Genomic DNA, 7,709 nt, shown 5'->3' with positions numbered 1-7,709 from the left:
ATCATTGATGTTGTGAGGTGTTAGTTTTATATTAAAAATGTTATTTATTTTAAAATCAATCCCTTAAATGTCATTAATAAAAAGACTTGTTTAGACTTTTACAAATTATCGATTCCATGCATTTTACCAAGAAAGCGGCGTCGTTAGTAACTAAACTCTATATTCAAAGAATAGTGCTTTGGAAAGGAACCATAGTGGCACTTGCTTATGTGCATATTGATAAGTGGTTGCGGGGGAAAGCGCTAAAGGCGTAGCTTTTTAAGTTGCAATCCGCTGTTCCACACACACCACGCTGCAGTGTCCCATGCCAAGGCTTTTTGTCATGCACACGTCCTGTATAGCCAGGCCAGTCACGGGTTTCTCTGGTATGCAAATCTAAACGCGAAATCATGTATACATGATAGATTATCCATGGAAGTTTTAAATTTACCAACGAATGTGACGGTAGTCCCACAGTCTTTTAAATTTTAACTTTCATTTTAGACTATTGAAACTTTGGTGGTTGGTTAACTTGAATAGCAATTTAAAGCTCCGTTTACAAGAGACGTTATCCGCAGTGTCCTTATCTGCAATAACTGGCAATCACTCGCTATTATTCGCTGCCTTATTTCCAATTATTTCGCGAGATGGCTCCACCTACACATGCGTGCCAACCTGTCCGATAGGGCCGCCAACACGCATGTGCGAACCATCACCGAATGGCGAAAATGCCAAACATTCCCTAATTTTTATTTTGTCCTCTCATTCGGTCGTTTGAAGAGTATCCAAAAGGTGGTTCACTGCCAAATTTATGTAACAATGAAGAAAGATTATAATGGCTACCATATATATTTCAAGACTCGGTTTCTGCATGGAAATGTAAAACAAATACCACCATAAGTAGCTTTGGTAAATGGGTGACAAATAATTGTTTGAATTTACCAAGTGTTTGATATGGAAAATATATAAACAAGAGCAAAAAGTGTACTGGATGTATTTTTGTATTTATTCTTACGCAGACTGCTAATTAAACGCCATCGAAGTATATAGTCACAAGCAGAGTAATACGTTCGAATTTGTTTACGCAAGTAGTCCCTTCAGAGGAAACTGGAATAAATCAAATAGGTAACTCGTGTAAATCCATAAAATACGCGAGTTTAGTTCATTTACAGTAAATCTTTAATTTCAGGAAGTAATGTGCTTTGTGTAATATTCATTTCAACACTGTAATGCAGGTACATTATTATCCTTATTCGATTGCCAGTAAAGTCTACCTAAATGCGAATATTTTATTGCAATGAATATATAAAGTATAGCACACCTAGGTGAACAAGCAAAAATGTTAAAAGCCTAGAATAAATTTTGCTTTAATTGTTGTCATGAAATGCATTATATTAGCACAAATAAAATATATCTACTGACTGTTAATGTGCACAACTGCAGTTTGAAATAACCTTTTTCATGTTTAAAGTAACATGATGTTAATATGTTCACTTCACATACCAATATGAATGAATCAAAGCAAACTAGAAACAATGATTTATCATTTTAATATTTTCTCAGGCATTAAATGAACTGACATATACTATTCGACAAACTGCTAAAGGCTTAAATGTCCTTGAACTCAAAAGTGTATTTATTAATGGAAGCAAATAATTGTAAGGATTATCATTTTTCAAAGGAGTGCCACTGAGGCGTGCGCCGCTCGGTGAGCATGAGCGGTACGACACTTTCGCTTTCGTACGCCCGACAGTGTTTATGCTCCGCCCACAAAGTTGAAATCATTGCGGGTCGGTGACGCGGCAGATAACGCCTTATTATGCTTCTGTGCTCCATTATATTTGAAAGATTCACTTTGAATACTTCAGTATCTTCGTAAAGTTCTGTACGGATATGTATGTTGAATACTTGGAAGTTCTAGATCGTATGCGACGCGATATTTTAAAGCAGCTTGTAATACTAATTCAGTATATTCATTTGAAAAGAGGTCTAGGTTCTCCAGGCTCTGCTGTTTGGTACTTTTTGCATATCTATAAACCCTTTTGAACAATCTCGAAAATACCACATGTACTATTTTACGGAAACGTGTGAATCGTATATATCATCTTCACAACCACATAAGACTTAAAACTGGATTTATTATTTCGTATACTCCAAAGGATTAGGAATTGGATTCTCCCATTATTTTCGTTTTTGGATGCATCCAGAAATCATAAGTTTTGTCCCTATGCTTGGGCCAGTTATGATCCTTTTCCATTATGGTCACATGCAAACGATTGCGTCTCTAGAAAGAGTATTTCAATACTATGTTGAATATTGTAGATTAAATTATGAACTGTAGCCGTTCACGTGTGCCGTATTATAAATATATCTATCTAACAGCAGTAGAAAATTCGTGGTATCTTTATTTTCTTTTATCTGTGAGTTTCTATTGGATAGAAAACATTGTAAGAAACATCATATCCATTGTAATGATAGATTTTGTTGTCACAATTTTTTCTTTCTTTTCTTTAGCTTATTTTTATATTCAACCTGTCATTCGACTGTTCGTTCATTTTACTTATGTAAATCTGTTTACTTAATGTTATTACAAGATTACTTATTTAATTTCTTGCAACATGCATCAGGTTTATAAACTCTCAACTGCATGGTCACTGACTGGACCGCCTAACAGGCTGAAGAATGCTGTCCTATATTTCGGCAGGATACCTCAAGTACAGAACATATCCGCTTCAGTACTTCAACTTCTTTAGATGGTAAATCGACAAGTTGATATAGTGGCGTGTCATCTGATATGGTCCTTGAACAAACCCTTAATCCATCCTGACAGTGTCAAAGATCGAACTGAACAAGAGGGCTCACAGGCAATAGTTTCATACAAAAATAGGTTTCAGAGAAATGCTTCCGATGAATCCTTGGAAGGAAACCTTGCATCATAAAGATCGATTACCCCAAACAAGGAAAAACAAAAACTTGGTTACTAGTGCCTAGTGATTCAGAAAGGCAAATAGTGTTTATGCTGAATTAAAAGCCTCAACATCACAATCTTTGAAAAGTTCATGAGCGGCATTAAATGTAAAAACACACGCGTATCAGAGTCTTGTGAATGTTTTAGAAGAGGGACTGAAATGAAAGATGATGATAAATCCACATCAGCTTTTGTTGAAGCCATGCATTTGGTTTGTAAATTGGACATGTTTTCCAATGTGAACTTTCAAAATTCATTAGGGATTTGCATGCTTGAAAGCAGTGGAATGGAGACACACCAAGAATAGCAACAGAAGAATTTTGGACTCGAAGCTCGTCAGACCACCCCATTCAAAGAATTGGCAAGCCATTAATCTTGCCAACATGTCGGAATTTTCAAAACATCCCACTCAACGGAGACACTTTATATATCTGTAAACCTGGTATAACATGCAGCAAATTTCTTACTTTTATGCTGAAGAAAAAAAAAAGGTTTGAAAACTCTCGAAAGACATTTCTTAATGGACTTGTCTAGTGTTTTTCGGACTTCCAACTGCGGAGGTGAAATGGACACATCTTGTGTGTCGGTTATGTTTGGTCTATTTGTGCCATGAAAATTATGCCTGTCTAAACGAAAATACATAAGTGCAGCAGCAAGAGCCATCATTGACATAGAGCCGACTGTGACACTGAATGTCAAGAGGAAATGGATAAGAGTTATACAGGTAAAAAATCATACGAAGTGATTGAATTTCTTTCAAATGTACTACAGTAGTTATTTTCTCTTTTCAATTGTTATTTGTGTAGTAACTATTACGTTCATGAGTATGTAATATCCGTATGGTACGTTTGTTTTTATTATAATTGTTATGGAGTGTTTTTTTTTTGGTAACATAAGAAATCTCGTGTTACACAACATGCATCTTTTATCCAACCACTGCAGCAGAACACTTAAAATGCATAGTATGTAAGGTAGATATTTAATATTAAGCATGAATTTCTTTAATTTATGAATTACTCTAGAATATTATATTTGGTTTCACAAAAAAATATACTAACTTCAACTTTTGATATTCGCAATTGTTTGGAAAGAGTTATCATTGGTGGCGCAAGGTTTTGTAACAAACAGTTTTTGAGTTTACCGAAAATAATGGTAGAGCCTGGTTCTCCATCCCTTGAAACAAATGAAATGATGCTTTATTCACGTTGGCTTCTTATGTGATTGCGAGTATGTTTATGATAAAGTATGTATATATTATGAAAACTCTATGCTGAAAGTAACCAGTGTTTTTTCAGGAGATTGTCCATCCTGAAATTATTCAGGAGGGTACTGTATGATAAAAAAACACCTTTTTCCAGTAGGACGTGAACATTTATCCCCATTTTATCTCCTAGGTTGGAACTATTGGTTTTAAAGGTTCATTTTTCTACGATATATATATGAGAGTACTACACTTATGAAGTGGCTAATGATTAGTAATCATCCTCTTTCCCATAAAACTTGTCCCTCATATGTTCAGTAGATTAGTTTCCTCACCACATGGACGTGTGAGTGCTTAAAGGTTTACAATAGGTTTACAATACACTGTTACTCATGCATGTACCTTATGGTTAAGGGAATCGACTCGTGGGTTTTCTCGTATCGAATGACTGGATAATTAAAGATTTTAGAGACCAACAGCAAGATTTGTGTTGATTGAAGCGCTGGATGCCATGGCAATGGTAATTGGATGACTGGTGACGAGTGGCAAACGACAAACTGGTCGACCCTGAGGGACGCTGGTTGACTGGTTGACACTGAGGGACGCTGATTGACTGACTGGTTGACGCTGATTGACTGACTGGTTGACGCTGATTGACTGACTGGTTGACACTGAGGGACGCTGATTGACTGACTGGTTGACACTGAGGGACGCTGATTGACTGAATGGTTGACACTGAGGGACGCTGATTGACTGAATGGTTGACGCTGATTGACCGACGGGTTGACACTGAGGGACGCTGATTGACTGACTGGTTGACACTGAGGGACGCTGATTGACTGGTTGACACTGAGGGACGCTGGTTGACACTGAGGGATGCTGATTGACTGACTGGTTGACACTGATGGACGCTGATTGACTGACTGGTTGACACTGAGGGACGCTGATTGACTGACTGGTTGACACTGAGGGACGCTGATTGACTGACTGGTTGACACGGAGGGACGCTGATTGACTGACTGGTTGACACTGATGGACGCTGATTGACTGACTGGTTGACACTGAGGGACGCTGATTGACTGACTGGTTGACACTGAGGGACGCTGATTGACTGACTGGTTGACACTGAGGGACGCTGATTGACTGACTGGTTGACACTGAGGGACGCTGATTGACTGACTGGTTGACACGGAGGGACGCTGGTTGACACTGAGGGACGCTGATTGACTGACTGGTTGACACTGAGGGACGCTGATTGACTGACTGGTTGACACGGAGGGACGCTGATTGACTGACTGGTTGACACGGAGGGACGCTGGTTGACACTGAGGGACGCTGATTGACTGGTTGACACGGAGGGACGCTGATTGACTGACTGGTTGACACAGAGGGACGCTGATTGACTGACTGGTTGACACTGAGGGACGCTGATTGACTGACTGGTTGACACTGAGGGACGCTGATTGACTGACTGGTTGACACTGAGGGACGCTGATTGACTGACTGGTTGACACTGAGGGACGCTGATTGACTGACTGGTTGACACTGAGGGACGCTGATTGACTGACTGGTTGACACTGAGGGACGCTGATTGACTGACTGGTTGACACGGAGGGACACTGATTGACTGACTGGTTGACACGGAGGGACGCTGATTGACTGACTGGTTGACACTGATGGACGCTGATTGACTGACTGGTTGACACGGAGGGACGCTGATTGACTGACTGGTTGACACGGAGGGACGCTGATTGACTGACTGGTTGACACTGATGGACGCTGATTGACTGACTGGTTGACACTGATGGACGCTGATTGACTGACTGGTTGACACTGATGGACGCTGATTGACTGACTGGTTGACACGGAGGGACGCTGATTGACTGACTGGTTGACACTGATGGACGCTGATTGACTGACTGGTTGACACTGAGGGACGCTGATTGACTGACTGGTTGACACTGATGGACGCTGATTGACTGACTGGTTGACACTGAGGGACGCTGATTGACTGACTGGTTGACACTGAGGGGCGCTGATTGACTGACTGGTTGACACGGAGGGACGCTGATTGACTGACTGGTTGACACTGAGGGACGCTGATTGACTGACTGGTTGACACGGAGGGACGCTGGTTGACACGGAGGGACGCTGATTGACTGACTGGTTGACACTGATGGACGCTGATTGACTGACTGGTTGACACTGAGGGACGATGATTGGCTGACTGGGTGACATTGAGGGACGCTGGTAGACATTGAGGGACGCTGATTGACTGACTGGTTGACATTGAGGGACGCTGGTAGACATTGAGGGACGCTGACTGACTGACTGGTTGACACTGAGGGACGCTGATTGACGGACTGGTTGACACTGAGGGACGCTGATTGACTGACTGGTTGACACTGAGGGACGCTGATTGACTGACTGGTTGACACTGAGGGACGATGATTGGCTGACTGGTTGACACTGAGGGACGCTGATTGACTGACTGGTTGACACTGAGGGACGCTGATTGACGGACTGGTTGACACTGAGGGACGCTGATTGACTGACTGGTTGACACTGAGGGACGCTGATTGACTGACTGGTTGACACTGAGGGACGCTGATTGACTGACTGGTTGACACTGAGGGACGCTGATTGACTGACTGGTTGACACTGAGGGGCGCTGATTGACTGACTGGTTGACACGGAGGGGCGCTGATTGACTGACTGGTTGACACTGAGGGACGCTGATTGACTGACTGACGGTGACGGACGCTGACCTACTGACTGACTGACGGTGACGGACGCTGATTGACTGACTGACGGTGATGGATGCTGATTGACTGACGGTGACGGACGCTGACCTACTGACTGACTGACGGTGACGGACGCTGATTGACTGACTGACGGTGACGGACGCTGACCTACTGACTGACTGACGGTGACGGACGCTGACCTACTGACTGACTGACGGTGACGGACGCTGACCTACTGACTGACTGACGGTGACGGACGCTGACCTACTGACTGACTGACGGTGACGGACGCTGACCTACTGACTGACTGACGGTGACGGACGCTGATTGACTGACGGTGACGGACGCTGACCTACTGACGGAGACAGACAGCGATGGGCACCATCTTACGTATACTGACTGACTGGTTGTCATGTTTTGAGAGTACTAGGTTTTGGTTCTCCGTATTAATGATATTGAAATTAGAATCATTGATTCATATAAGCATTTTTCGTTTTTTTTTTTTTTTTTTTTTTTTTTTTGAGGGGGGGGGGTGTCTTGTTCAGTTTCTTAGCCTATAGGCATGAATATCAGTCTGAGGAAAGAGAACATGCAGCATACCAGTTCATTTGCTGACTGCTTGCAGATTAGGACACTATTTCTGTCCCCTGGATGTGGCATAGACAATTGATGCACACATGGCTACACCAGTGCTAACTGTTGGAAAATGCCTGTCCTCGTAAACCATCATCGGGGTAGAGAGTGCATCATGATCTGGACAGCAATGTCGGTGATGGATCATAGTTTTCAAGAAAGTTGGTCTACCCTTATCCCATCT

This window comes from Penaeus japonicus, unplaced genomic scaffold, assembly GCF_977035675.1.
Source record: "Penaeus japonicus unplaced genomic scaffold, GWHDUDI00000001_assembly GWHDUDI00000015, whole genome shotgun sequence".
Taxonomy (NCBI): domain Eukaryota; kingdom Metazoa; phylum Arthropoda; class Malacostraca; order Decapoda; family Penaeidae; genus Penaeus; species Penaeus japonicus.
This window is presented reverse-complemented; position numbering follows the sequence as displayed.